We start from the raw sequence: 14,770 nt of genomic DNA, 5'->3' as shown, positions 1-14,770 counted from the left end.
TGATTGCAGGAGAGTGTGTGATATCAGGTCAGTGATTACAGGAGAGAGTGTGATATCAGGACAGTGATTACAGGAGAGAGTGTGATACCAGGGCAGTGATTACAGGACAGTGTGCGATATCAGGACAGTGATTACAGGAGAGTGTGCGATATCAGGACAGTGATTACAGGAGAGTGTGCGATATCAGGATAGTGATTACAGGAGAGTATGCGATATCAGGACAGTGATTACAGGAGAGTGTGCGATATCAGGACAGTTATTACAGGAGAGAGTGTGATACCCGGTCAGTGATTACAGGACAGTATGAGATATCAGTGCAATGATTACAGGAGAGTGTGAACTATCACATATATCACAGATTACAAAAGCAAATGGGATGAACAAACCGTGCCATGACCCTCCTGATGTCCCAGAGTGAGCAGTTCAATATCTGTGTGATTTGATTATCCATCAGGAGAGAGGGAGGGAGAGAGCCTGATCTCTACATTTGGAATGTTTGTCAGACTCACATGTTGTTATTTATTTATTGTTCTTTATGAAGGAAGATGGTCAGCTTTACTATCCAAGCTGTACTCTGCATTGGAATACTCATTGCCCTAGTATCAGCTGAAGACTTCCAATCACTGGAGAGGTAATATGGGACTTTTGGAGACAGGCTTGATTCTTACCTGTGATGCATCCACAGTTTATGATGATACTAAATATTACTGACTGAATAAGGCATCAAGTTCACACACATGAGAAGGTGAAAAGACTGTAATGCAAAACTAACTAACTAATAGGCAGCACGGTTGCACAAGTGATTAGCACTGTGGCTTCACAGCGTCAGGGTCCCAGGTTCCATTCCCTGCTGGGCCACCCCGTCTGCGTGGGTTTTCTCCGGATGCTCCGGTTTCCTCCCACAGTCCAAAGACGTGCAGGTTAGGTGGATTGGCCATGATAAATTGCCCTGAGTGACCAAAAAAATTGAGGAGGGGTTATTGGGTTACAGGGACAGGGTGGAAGTGATGGCTTAAGTGGGTCGGTGCAGACTCGATGGGCCAAATGGCCTCCTTCTGCACTGTATGTTCTGTTCTGTTCTAATAATCAGAGATTGCTATTCCGAGTGTGTCAGTTTCTCATCACTGGCTACATTTGAACTCTTTGATTGTGCTTTGGACATTATGTAAGGTGTGGCACATTCAGTAGCACTTTGTCACCGGGAGTCAGTAAAGCAAGGGTTAAGTCCCACTCAATGCAGGGACTCACAATATAGCGTGGAGGGTGTGCTGTCAGAGGGACCATCATTTAGAGGAACCCATGCATTGTCTGCCTTCAGAGTGCGATGGAAAAGGTCCCGTGCTAATCCTCAAACAACATGCTTCCTGGGTACCATTTATCACTCATGGAAAATTAAAAGAATCAATTTATGGTCTTGTTTTGCATTGCTATTTGTTGTAGTTTGCTGAGCACAAATTGGCTGCTGCGTTTCCAACATTACAACAGTCACTGTACTTTGTAGAAGAATTGCAATTACAGAATTCGGTCCAACGAAACTGTGTCGATATTCATTCTCAACATGAACCTATTTTCATTCTTTTTCATCTCACCTTATCAGAATAATCTTTCACTTACTTTTTCCCCATAACCTTATCCAGCTTTTGCTGAAATGTAACTGTGCTATTCATCTTCACCACTCCCCATGGTAGCAAATTCCACATTTTCATCACTCGCTGAGTAGTTTTTCCTGGACATCCTATGGGATTAATTAGTGATTATCATAGGCAGGATTCTCCATCCCCCCCCCGCCGGCAGCGGGATTCTCCGTCCCAGCAGCCACCCAATAGGGTTGTCCCATTGTGGGCACTCCCACTCCACGGGCTCGAATGCGTGCCGGCGCAACAGAGGATTCTGCCGATGAAGAGTCCAGCCCCACATATTTCTAGGTTCTGATCTCCTCCAGAAGTGGAAACATCTTTTCGGTATTTAACCCTAACAAACCCCTTTCATAATCTTCAAAACCTTTCAGCTCATTCTGTTCTTTTCTACAAATAACACCCCCAATCTGTTCAGTCCTTCCTGTTCTGGTGTCATCCTCATGAATCTTAATTGCCCCTCTTCAGGAATTGCCTTACCCATTTTCTCTCTCTGGAGAGTACGCTTCCCATACCCACAGACGGGATTCTCCGGGAATCGGCGCGATGGCCCGACGCCGACGCCAAAAAGGGCGCGAAACCCTCCAGCGTCGGGCCCCCCTGGAACGTCGCAAATTCTCCGGCCGGGAATGGGCTAGCAGCGGCGTGACGCCATTTGCGATGGTGTAACCCGACACTGTCGCGCGTGCCGTCATTGACGCCGCGTGGCATCACAGCACAAAAGACGCCCACCCCCCCGGAGACCCGGCAAAAAGGCAGCCTGCCACGCAGCGGCGAGGTTCCAGGAGCGGGACATGGAGGTTCTCCTGGACGCAGTGGAGCAGAGGAGGGAGGCCCTGTACCCAGGACACGGCCGCAGCCGGCGCCTGTGGAGGGAGGTGGCAGAGGCTGTCAGCGCTGTGGCTGTAACAGCAAGGACAGGCGTTCAGTGCCACAAGAAGGTCAATGACCTAGTCAGGGCAGCCAGGGTGAGTACCCACCCCACCCACCTCTGAGGGCGGCATACCCCCAGGTGCAACTGACACGGCTGCACCCACCAATGCAGGCGGAATTGGCAGGATGGGTTGTGAACCTCTGCCCACATACATACAACCGCTGGTCCGCATGTTTTTGTCTACCGAACACTGTTGCCCTTAATCCCTGCCACCCTCCCGCCCCCCGTGGAAGAGGCACGCTCACAACAACCGGGAGCGTGAGAGGACCGGACGGGCGTCCACCCGGACCACGACCACTCACCATTCATGAGGAGAGGGCTCTGGAACTTGCAGGCGGACCCGAGGACCAGCAGGTTGTGGATGCAGAGGTGGGGGGCGCATCACCAAGTGAAACCTCCCACTGCCTGCCCCCCTTTCCCCAATAACCCCCTTCCCCCATATCCACCCTTTCCCCTTATCCCCTTCCCCCATATACCCCCTTCCCCATATACCCCCTTCCCCCATATCTCCTTTCCCCCATATCCCCCTTCCCCATATGCCCCCCTTCCCCATATACCCTCTTCCCCATATACCCCCTTCCCCATATCCCCTTCCCCCAATCCCCTTCCCCCAATCCCCTTCCCACATATCCCCCTTTCCCCATATCCCCTTCCCCATATATCCCCTTCCCCATATACCCCTTCCACATATACCCCCTTCCCCCATATCCCCATTTCCCCTTTCCCATATCCCCTCTTCCCCCATATCCCCCCTTCCCCATAACCCTTTCCCCATCCCTCCATCCCCCATATACCTCTTCCCCCATATTCCCCCTTCCCCATAACCCCCTTTCCCCATCCCTCCATCCCCCATATTCCCCCTTCCCCCATATTCCCCCTTACCCGATATCCCCCCTTCCCCCATATTCCCCCTTTCCCCATATCCCCCCTTCCCCCATATACCCCTTCCTCCAGACCCCCTCTTTCCCATGTCCCCCTTCCCCCATATCCGCCCTTCTCCCTATTCTGTCTGTATGTCTAACCATGCATGCTGTATTGTGTATTGCAGGACCAAACGTCGACCCACCCATCCCCTCAGATGCGGACCACCCCCAGGACGTGCCAGGGTGGCCACAAGACATGTACAGACCTGGCCCATCAGGCATATGACACCCCCAGGACGTGCCCAGGTGCCCACAAGCCCGGGACACACCTGGAGCACCAGCCGGATGCCGCCCCCATCTAGTGCGAGTGCAGCAACGCCGGCGGGACACACGCAGCGACGTGGAGGGCAGCCACAGCAACAGGCCCCCGTCACAGTTGGCCCAGGACACTGATGCACGTGACACAAGCACCCAGGACACTGACATCCAGGACACTGACATCCAGGACACTGACGCCCAGGACACCGACGCCCAGGACACCGACGCCCAGGACACCGACGCCCAGGACACCGACGCCCAGGACACCGACGCCCAGGACACCGACGCCCAGGACACCGACGCCCAGGACACCGACGCCCAGGACACCGACGCCCAGGACACCGACGCCCAGGAAACCGACGCCCAGGACACCGACGCCCAGGACACCGACGCCCAGGACACCGACGCCCAGGACACCGACGCCCAGGACACCGACGCCCAGGACACCGACGCCCAGGACACCGACGCCCAGGACACTGACGCCCAGGACACTGACGCCCAGGACACTGACGCCCAGGAAACTGACGCCCAGGACACTGACGCCCAGGACACTGACGCCCAGGACACTGACGCCCAGGACACTGACGCCCAGGACACTGACGCCCAGGACACTGCACCCAGGACACTGACGCCCAGGACACTGACGCCCAGGACACTGACGCCCAGGACACTGACGCCCAGGACACTGACGCCCAGGACACTGACACCCAGGACACGGACGCCCAGGACACGGACGCCCAGGACACGGACGCCCAGGACACTGACGTCCAGGACACTGACGCCCAGGACACTGACGCCCAGGACACTGGCGCCCAGGTCACTGACACCCAGGACACAGACACCCAGGACACTGACACACAGGACACTGACGCCCAGGTCACTGACACCCAGGACACAGACGCCCAGGACACTGATGCACACGACACCCACGCACAGGGGACGGATTGACAGGAATCACCACTCCAGGGGTCCCCGGATTTCGGGTTGGATGAGGAGCACGGCACTACGCTACTGGTATGTCCTCCACCCTCAGCAGAGACACTCACCACAGTTGGGCCCTTTAGCGATGATGCAGCGGGGACACTAACTGGTGCGCACAACACAGCCGTCCCGGTACAGCAGGTGGAGGCAGGAGCAGCCGAGGGGCCGGGCGGTCGGAGGGCAGCCCGGCTCAGGCAATCATCTGCCGCCCAGATGGGTCCCGGGTTCCTGGAGTTACTACACCCACCCATCGACCCAATGCAGGCACGGACCAAGGGACGATCGAAGGAGGTGAAGGCCGGCTTGCAGCAGCTGCAGGCGCAGGTGGAGGAGTCCACTCATGTCCAGGAGCAGGTAGTGGTGCCGATCATGCGTGCCACCCAGGCCAAAACCGACGGGTGGTGTCCATGGTGGAGGCAATGGGTGCGACGGCGTCAGACATGGGTCGCAGTATGCAATGCCTGGGGCTTTCCGTACAGGCGGTGTCCATGGCCCAGGTCATGGCTGCCCTCTCACAGGAAGCCATGAGCCAGAGCCAGCAGCAGATCGCAGAGGCGTTCAATGCCGTGGCCCAGTCTCAGCAGGCCGTGGCCCAGTCCCAGCAAGCCATGGCCCAGTCCCAGCAGGCAATGGCCCAGTCTCAGCAGGCCATGGCGCAGTCTCAGCAGGCAATGGCCCAGTTTCAGCAGGCAATGGCCCAGTCTCAGCAGGCCATGGCCCAGTCTCAGCAGGCCATGGCGCAGTCTCAGCAGGCCATGGCCCAGTCTCAGCAGGCCATGGCGCAGTCTCAGCAGGCAATGGCCTAGTCTCAGCAGGCCAAGGCCCAGTCCCAGCAGGCAATGGCCCAGTCCCAGCAGGCAATGGCCCAGTCTCAGGAGGCCATGGCCCAGTCCCAGCAGGCCATGGCCCAGTCTCAGCAGGCCATGGCCCAGTCCCAGCAGGCAATGGCCCAGTCCCAGCAGGCCATCGCCCAGTCCCAGCAGACCATCGCTGAGGGTATTGGCGCCATTGCCCAGGTGCTGGCCAGCGTCGCCCAGACACAGACAGGGATGGTCAACTCCCTGAGCTCAGACCCTTGTTGATACCAGGGCAGGCCTTGGGGGGGGGGGGGGGGGCATCGGATGCTCAGTCCGTTTGATTCCCTGACCCACATAGAGGCTCAGGGGCCGTTGGGCACCCCAAGGGAGGAGGAGGTCCCCCTGCAGGGGCGGTCCAGGAACACCGCAACACCTCGGACTCCTCCCCTTCTGTCCCAGGTACATCTGGTAGGTAACGGGCAGGTCAGGCTGGCAGCTTGCCATCCCAGTCACCCGAGCTGCAGCCTGGCCCATCTAGACCGGGCTGCCCCAGGAAACGGCGCCAAAGGGGTCCCTAGTCACAGGGCAGGAATCACAGGAGTCCTCCTCCAGTTCTGCTGTACCGTCTGGGGAACCACCTAGATGTAGTCATCGGGCCCGTAAGGTCAGAAAGTTAGACACTGAGTAAGTTGTCACGGATGCAGGGCACAGATTAGTTATAGGGGCTAGGGCACATGTGTGAACTGTGCCCTTCCACTTCCCCCTCCACTCCCTGCAGCACATCGCCCCTCTGCTGGACTATGTTGTGCAGGACCTAGCAGACCACAACAATGCGGCCGACCCTATCTGACGGGTACTGGAGTCCCCATCCAGAGCAGGCCAGGCACCTGACGTGCATCTTCAGCAGCCCAAGCGCCTGTCTGACACACCCCTGGTCGCTGAATGGGCATTGTTGTAGCGGTTCTCCACGTCAGTCTGTGGCCTCCGTATAGGCGTCATCAGCCACAACCGCAATGGGTAACCCCGGTCGCCGGGGGGGGGGGGGGGTTCCTCGAACATGGTGGGGATGAAAGATTGTGCCAATATGAATGAGTGATGTACACTGCCCGGGTATCGGGTGCAGACGTGCAGGATCCTCATGCGGTGGTCACAGACCACCTGCACGTTCATGGAATACGTCCCCTTCCTATTGGTGAACATTGCCCTGTTGTCTGCAGGTGGCCACACGGTGACGTACATCCCATCGATCGCCCCCTGGACCATGGGCATCCTGGTCACGGCAACGAATCCCGCTGCCCGGGCATCCTGGTGGGCACGGTCCAGAGGGAACTGAATATTGCGGTCCACAATGGCACACAGGGAGTCAGTCATTGCCTGGATGCACCATCGCACTGACGCCTGTGAGATGCTGGACAGGTCCCCACTTGGCGACTGGAATGACCCCGTGGCATAAAAGTTCAGGGCCACCATAACCTTGACGCACACTCCAATGGCTCCTGCGACCCTCCCCCCGCCCCCCACCAAACTGTGGCCCATCCGTCCCCTCTCCAACGGACGCCCCACGTCGACCCCCACCTCCGCACTGGCTGGGTGTCCTCTCCCAGTGCCACGCGGTGCCAGATGTGCCATGAGATGGCAAATATGGGCGACAGTTTCCTGGCTCATTCAGAGTCTCCTCCCGCAAGCCCGGTCCGTGATGTCCTGGTAGGACGAGCGGGGCCAGTACACACGTCTCCGTTGCCGTGGCACCACCACACCTCCTTCTCCTCCTCGTCCTGTTGTGAGGGGCGGCCCTTCAGCCTGGGCGGCTGCCACCTGCCTCCCTGCGGCATCCTGCCCCAGCTCCCCCAGGGCAACATGTAGAAGTGCGGCTTGCTGGGTGATGACCAAACATAACGGCCTACAGGGGTGGGGGTGAGGGGGGATATATGACATGTCATCATTGCCCATAGCCTCCCCCACCCCCCCCCCCCCTCCCCCTCCCGTGGCCAGGTGCCATGGGCTGCATGGTCGTGGCTGTTGCCAGCTGGCACCTGGCCAGGTGAACACCCCCCCTCCCCGGCAAGCACCGTCCCCAAACCAACACCCCTCTCCGACACACGACCTCCCCATCACCCTCCCCTCTCCTCCCCAACCCCCCTCCCCTCCTCCCCGGCACGCAGCCTCCCCCTCCCCTCCCCTCCCCTCTCCTCCCCGGCACGCAGCCTCCCTCCCCTCTCCTCCCCAGCACGGAGCCTCCCCCTCCCCTCCCCGGCACGCAGCCTCCCCCTCCCCTCCCCTACACCCCCCCCCCCTCCTCCCCGGCACGCAGCCTCCCCCTCCCCTCCCCGGCACGCAGCCTCCCTCCCCTCTCCTCCCCAGCACGGAGCCTCCCCCTCCCCTCAGCCTCCCCCTCCCCTCCCCTCTCCTCCCCAACACCCCCCCCCCTCCTCCCCGGCACGCAGCCTCCCCCTCCCCTCCCCGGCACGCAGCCTCCCTCCCCTCCCCTCCCCTCTCCTCCCCGGCCGCAGCCTTCCCCCCCCTCCCCTCAGCCTCCCCCCCTCCCCTCTCCTCCCCTCCCCTCTCCTCCCCGGCCACAGCCTCCCCCCCTCCCCTCTCCTCCCCGGCAAGCAACCTCCCCAACCGTTCCCCAACCCCTCTGCCCTCCTCAGCTCTTCCCCGTCCCCAGACCCCCCCTGCCCAGCGCCCCCCACCCCCCCCCCACCCCGTCCCCTCTCCGGCGGACGCCCCACACCGACCCCACCTCTGCGCCGGCCAGCGTCAACCAGCACGACTCGTTGACGGCGTTAAATAGGTGGTTTGATTTACGCCGTCGTGACCCGTGGTCACGTCGGTGGGACGTCGGCCCATCCGGCCCGGAGTATTGGGGCGGCCCCGGGGCCCATTGCGTCGGTCCTTGCCATTCTGCGAGGCGCGCGGCACGATTCACGTCGAGGGGACTTTTTTTGGGGGGGGGGGGCGGAGAATATCGCGGGCAGCGGCGGGGCGGGATTTACGCCACCCGACGGCGATTCTCCGACCCAGCGGGGGGTCGGATAATCCCGCCCCACCAATGATAAGCTGTCTGTAAAGTGCACTGAGGCTGTGAGAGGCTCCATATAATTCCAAGCCTTTCTTTTATTTCCCACCATCAATCGAGAGGTTAATCTTTGAAGATTGGCAATGCCTGGCTGGGAGAGTGAGCTGGATCATGTGTTTGTGTGAAGCTCCAGCTCCCTCTATTGGGGGGCACAAGATTTGTCAGAATTAATTTTGCTGTGTCTGCACCGGACACTCTAACTTTGTTTCCACCTGTTATACTCCCCATTGTCATAACTCCTGCATAAAATCTCTTTGTTTGCTTTATTGTTTTACTGGAAGCAAAGATTAAAGGGTGAGGATATGTTTCTATGGTAACCATCAATCTCACATGAGTCACTCTAAACCTCCATCAGTGCTCATTGGCAATAATGTTTTTGACAACAGCGGATGTTTGTGAAACTCCTGGTCTGGGTGATTGTTTCCACGCTCTTCCTGAATTGCATAAAAACCTATTGATTCAGCAACTTCTAACTTTGTCTTTTCTAATTGTTTAATCATAGTATCCATGATGGCCGGGACCAGAGGATTTAGACCATAAGACTATGGAAACATAGAAAATAGAAGCAGGAGGGGGCCATTCGGCCCTTCGAACCTGCTCCACCATTCATTATGATCATGGCTGATTATCAAGTTCAATACCCTAATCCCACCTTCCCCCATATCCCTTGATCCCTTTAGTCCCAAGAGCTATATCTAATTCCTTCTTGGAATTACACAATGTTTTGGCCTGAAGTACTTTCTGTGGTAGTGAATTCCACAGATTCACCACTCTCTGGGTGAAGAAAGTTTTCCCCACCTCAGTCCTAAGAGGCTTCAGTCCTCAAACTATGACCCCTAGTCCTGGATTCCCCCACCATCGGGAACACTCTTTCTGAATCTATCCTGTTAGAATTTTGCAAGTGTCTATGAGATCCCCTCTCACTCTTCTGAACTCCAATTAATATAATCCGAACCGACTTAGTCTCCCCTCGTATGACATAAAGACAGAAATTGGCCATTCGGCCATTGTGTCTGCCCCGCCATTCAATCATGTTTCTCATCCCAATTCTCCTGCCTTCTCCCCATAACCCCCAACCCCCTTATTGATCAAGAACCCATCTATCTCTGTCTTGAAGACACTCCGTGAATTGACCTCCACGGCCTTCAGCGGCAAAGTGTTCCACAGATTCACCTCCCTCTGAAGAAATTCCTCCTCATCTCTGTTTTAAATATTTGACCCTTTAATCTGAGATTGTGTCCTCCTACAAGTCTGAGATAGTTTTTCCAACAAGTGGAAATATCAAGAACAAAGAAAATTACAGCACAGGAACAGACCCTTCGGCCCTCCCAGCCTGCGCCGATCCAGATCCTTTATCTAAACCTGTCTCCTATTTTCCACGGTCTACTTCCCTCTGTTCCCGCCCGTTCATATACCTGTCTAGATGCCTCTTAAATGAAGCTATCGTGCCCGCCTCTACCACCTCCGCTGGTAAAGCGTTCCAGGCACCCAACACCCTCTGCATAAAAACTTTCCACGCACATCTCCCTTAAACTTTCCCCCTCTCACCTTGAAATCGTGACCCCTTGTAACTGACACCCCCACTCATGGGAAAAGCTTGTTGCTATCCACTCTGTCCATACCTCACATAATTTTGTAGACCTCAATCAGGTCCCCCCTCAACCTCCGTCTTTCCAACGAAACAATCCTAATCTACTCAACCTTTCTTCACAGCTAGCACCCTCCATACCAGGCAACATCCCGGTGAACCTCCTCTGCACCCTCTCCAAAGCATCCACATCCTTCTGGTAATGTGGCGACCAGAACTGCACGCAGTATTCCAAATGTGGCCGAACCAAAGTCCTATACAACTGTAACATGACCTGCCAACTCTTGTACTCAATACCCCGTCCGATGAAGGCAAGCATGCTGTATGCCTTCTTGACCACTCTATCAACCTGCGTTGCCACTTTCAGGGTACAATGGACCTGAACTCCCAGATCTCTCTGCACATCAATTATCCCCAAGACCGTTCCATTGACCATATAGTCCGCTCTTGAATTTGATCTTCCAAAATACATCACCTCGCATTTTCCTGGATTGAACTCCATCTGCCATTTCTGGATAGAGTGGATTTCCACATCCACTCTATCCAGGCCATGCAGTGTCCTGTAAGTTTTTATAAAATACCCCTCATTCTTCTAAACTCCGAGTACAGTCATCAACCGTTCCTCATACGACAAGCTCTTCCTTCCAGGGATCATTCTTGTGAACCTTCTCTGGACACTTTCCAAGGCCAGCACATCCCTCCTCAGATACGGGGCCCAAAACTGCTCACGATACTCCAAATGGGGTCTGACCAGAGCCTTATACAGCCTCAGAAGTACATTCCTGGTCTTGTAGTCTAGCCCTCTCGACAAGAATGCGACGAGAATTCCACACCTGGTCCCTCCGCTGTTAATGGGATTTCCCATTGAATCCATCATGCGCCACCGGGAAACCTGCAGCGGTGGTGGTGGGGGGGGGGGGGGGGGGGGGGGTGGCAGATGGGGGAGGGTCGCATTGGTGGGAACGCAAGATGCCACCCCCAGCCAATGGCCTGAAAATCCCACCCAATTATTTATCACCTCGTCATCTGTTCCATCGACGACAGGCGGAAATGCAATAAACGGATTGTGGCGCTGGTTACTGAACTAACTTTTCTTTTCCTGGCAGGGACAAGAAACATAGCGATTCACTCATCACCAGTGAACTGAGCAAGCTACGACGGATAGCAGCTGCCAGGGCGGTTATAAATGACCGCATTGACCAGATCGAAAGTCGATCGAGGGGACCTACCAGTTCTGCACCCAATGCGGGGACTTGAGCCCATTTGGATGCAGGTTTCACACTGCGGGTAAGTGAAGTGGAAAGTACTGAAAGAAGCAGTTCCTTCCATCACAGGTCGTCCCTCTCACTATCCTCCACTGAGTTCACAGTTACAAGTTTTGTGTCTTCTGCAAATTTTGAAATTGTATCCTGCACACCAAAGTCATTTATATATATCGAGGGCCCGAACATTATCTCCTGGGGAACCCCACTGTATACTTTCTTCTTGTGCAAATAGCAATCACATGTGGAACTCACCACCACAGGGAGTGATGAAAGCTAATAGTTTGGAATTATTTAAGGGGAAACTAGATAAGCATATAAGACCATAAGACATAGGAGCAGAATTAGGCCACTCGACCTATCGAGTCTGTTCCGCCATTCAATCATGGCTGATATTTTTTCATCCCCATTCTCCTGCCTTCTCCCCATAACCCCTGATCCCCTTATTGATCAAGAACCCATCCATCTCGGTCTTAAAGACACTCAGTGATCTGGCCTCCACAGCCTTCTGCGGCAATGTGTTCCACCGATTAACCACCCTCTGGCTGAAGAAATTCCTCCTCATCTCTGTTTTAAAGGATCGTCCCTTTTGTCTGAGATTGTGTCTTCTGCTTCTAGTTTTTCCTGCAAGTGGAAACATCCTCTTCACATCCACTCTATCCAGGCCTCGCAGTATCCTGTAAGTTTCAATAAGATCCCCCCCTCATCCTTCTAAACTCCAACGAGTATAGGCCCAGAGTCCTCAACCGTTCCACATACGACAAGCTCTTCAATTCAGTTTGGTTAAATCGCACCCTGTGACTCTCAGTTTTTGGGGAATTTAGAGGAAACATCCTCTCCACATCCACCCTCAGGATATTATGGGCTGGATTCTCTAATAATGGGGCTATGTCCCCACGCCAGCGTGAAAAGCGGTGCCAACCACTCTGGCGTCAATGATCCCCGTTAATGGGGAATGTTCCCCTTCCTAGGGGGCTAGATTGGCGCCGGAGCGGTCCCTGCACCTCTAGCCAGCGAGGAGTGGCCTGCGCGCGTGCGCGGAACAGCTAGCATATTTCCGCAAATGCGTGGGGGTTCCATTTTCCGTGCTGGTCCCTGGGCAATATCGCGGCGCCCTACAGGGGCCTGGCGCGAAGTAGGCCCCCACAGAATCAGCCCGCCCGCCAATCGGTAGGTCTCGATCATGGGCCAGGCCACCGTGAGGTCCCCGCCTGGGGTCGTTTCTCCCCCCCCCCCCCTCACAGGATGGCCCCCGTGTACTCACCTTCCAGGTTCCGCCGTATGCGACCTGAGTAACCCACGTCGGCGGGACTAGGCCCAACACATTGGCCACCCGGCCCATTGGGGGCCCGGAGAATCGCTGGGGGGGGGGGGGGGGTGGGGGGGCTGCTTTGAACAGCCCTCGACCAGCGCGGCGGGAATCCCGGGGGCGCCCGAGAATCGGCAGGGGAGAATCGGGAAGCTGGCGTCGGGGCGACGGGTTACGCTTTCTGCATCCCCCGGGGATTCCCCGACCGGGCGCGGGGCCAGAGAATCCCGGTCTATATGTTTCAATCCAGTTGCTTCTTACTCCTCTAAAATCCAGCCTCTACAAATCTAACCTGTTAACGTTTCCTCATACAACAGTCCTCCCATTCAAGGTATTAGTCTGGGAAACTGTCTCCATCTCGTTTACATTCGCCCATGGTTATGAAGTACGTGGTAGTCCAGATGTGGTCTCACTAATGTCGTGTATAACTGAAGATTTCGTATTCAAACCTTTTGTGTTCAACTCCCTTTGCAATAAGCAATATCATTCTATTAGATTTCCAAATTACTTGCAGGACCTGCAAACTAACCTTTGCAGCTCATGTACTTGGAGATCCAGGTCCCTCAGCACCTCTGAACTCTGCAATCTCTTATCATTTAGATAATATGCTGCTTTTTTTTATTCTTCCTTCCAAAATGGAAAATTCTGTATTTTTCCACATTATTCTTCATTTGCCAGATCTTTGCCCACTCACGTAACCTATTTACATCCCTTTGTAGCCTCCTTTATATCCTCTTCACCATTCAGTTGCCCTCCCATCTTTATGTCATCAGCAGATTTAGCCACCGTACCTTGAGTCCCTTTATCCAACACATTTAAATAAATTGTAAAATGTTGTGCCCTCAGTTCCGTAATCTCAGATATATGTACCAATTGCCCCATGTATCATTGTCCCCTTTTGACAGTCAAGACATGCACACAGTCTCTTGTGCAATGCTCCCTAATCCAGCCACTGCTAAAACCCACCATTCACCTCCCACTGGTTCCAACACTCAATCACCACTGCTATTCCCACATCTTCCAACCCTCTTCCAACTTACACTCTCCTCATGCGCCATTCCCAGAGGTCTCAAACCCAGAAATTACCTCCCATAAGATCATAACAAATAATACCAGGAGTGGGCCATTCAGCCCTTCAGTCCTGCTCCGCCATTGAATAAGATCATGACTGATAAAACACTCACTAAGTTCACTTTCCTGCCTTATCTCCGTACCCATAATTCCCCTACTGATTGAAAATCTGTTGATCTCAGCCTTGAAAATGTTCAAGAATTCGTCCTCCTCAGTTCTTGCGGTGAAGAATTTCAAAGATTCACCACTTTTTGAGAAAAGAGATTCTCCCTCAAACCTGTCCGAAATGAGCACCTCCTAATTCTGCAACTATGCCCACTAATCCTACACTCTCCCATGAGTGGAAACATCCTCCTAACATTTACCCTGTCTAACCCCCTAAGAACCTTATATGTATCAAAAATATTGGGCTGGATTCTCCGCTCCCCGAGGCCTCACAGGGCAGCACGGTAGCACAAGTGGATAGCACTGTGGATTCACAGCTCCAGGGTCCCAGGTTCAATTCCCTGCTGGGTCACTGTCCGTGCGGAATCTGCATGTTCTCCCCATGTCTGCGTGAATGAACACTGATATCGCTGGGCTACGTCTGCTTCTATATTCATTGCTGTCACTGAGGGGATAACTCGAAAAACATTTTCTTCATTTCTACACAGATCAGAGATGCAACTGAGAGAAATTGATTGTCTGACTGGTGCATTTCTCGACCACTTTTGCACATGATGATTGAAGATATGAAACCGAATGCTGTCCCACTACCTCCCAATCTATCAATCGCCAATCACTCCGGAAATCTTGTTCAGGATTGCTAATTCTCTTCGATTTAGATGGAAACTTCTGTACACCAGGAATTTTTTTCTTCTTACTGAATTCAAGCAACAAAATAAAAATGGAACTATTCCTCGCAATATTTATTCTGTTTCTGATTTGCAGCAAG

At 54.6% G+C, this 14,770-nt stretch overlaps 1 long non-coding RNA gene across 1 annotated transcript; it reads left to right on the top strand.

The window, feature by feature from the left end:
* The first annotated feature begins 293 nt into the window (after positions 1-293).
* On the top strand, positions 294-14,741 carry LOC119971015. Its single transcript, XR_005461720.1, has 3 exons — positions 294-631; positions 11,301-11,481; positions 14,490-14,741. It is a non-coding gene; the product is annotated as an uncharacterized LOC119971015 (long non-coding RNA).
* Positions 14,742-14,770: the final 29 nt, after the last annotated feature.

This window comes from Scyliorhinus canicula, chromosome 9 (assembly GCF_902713615.1).
Source record: "Scyliorhinus canicula chromosome 9, sScyCan1.1, whole genome shotgun sequence".
Taxonomy (NCBI): domain Eukaryota; kingdom Metazoa; phylum Chordata; class Chondrichthyes; order Carcharhiniformes; family Scyliorhinidae; genus Scyliorhinus; species Scyliorhinus canicula.
Note: the sequence above shows the minus strand (reverse complement) of the source record. Positions and strands in the feature narration are given on the sequence as shown.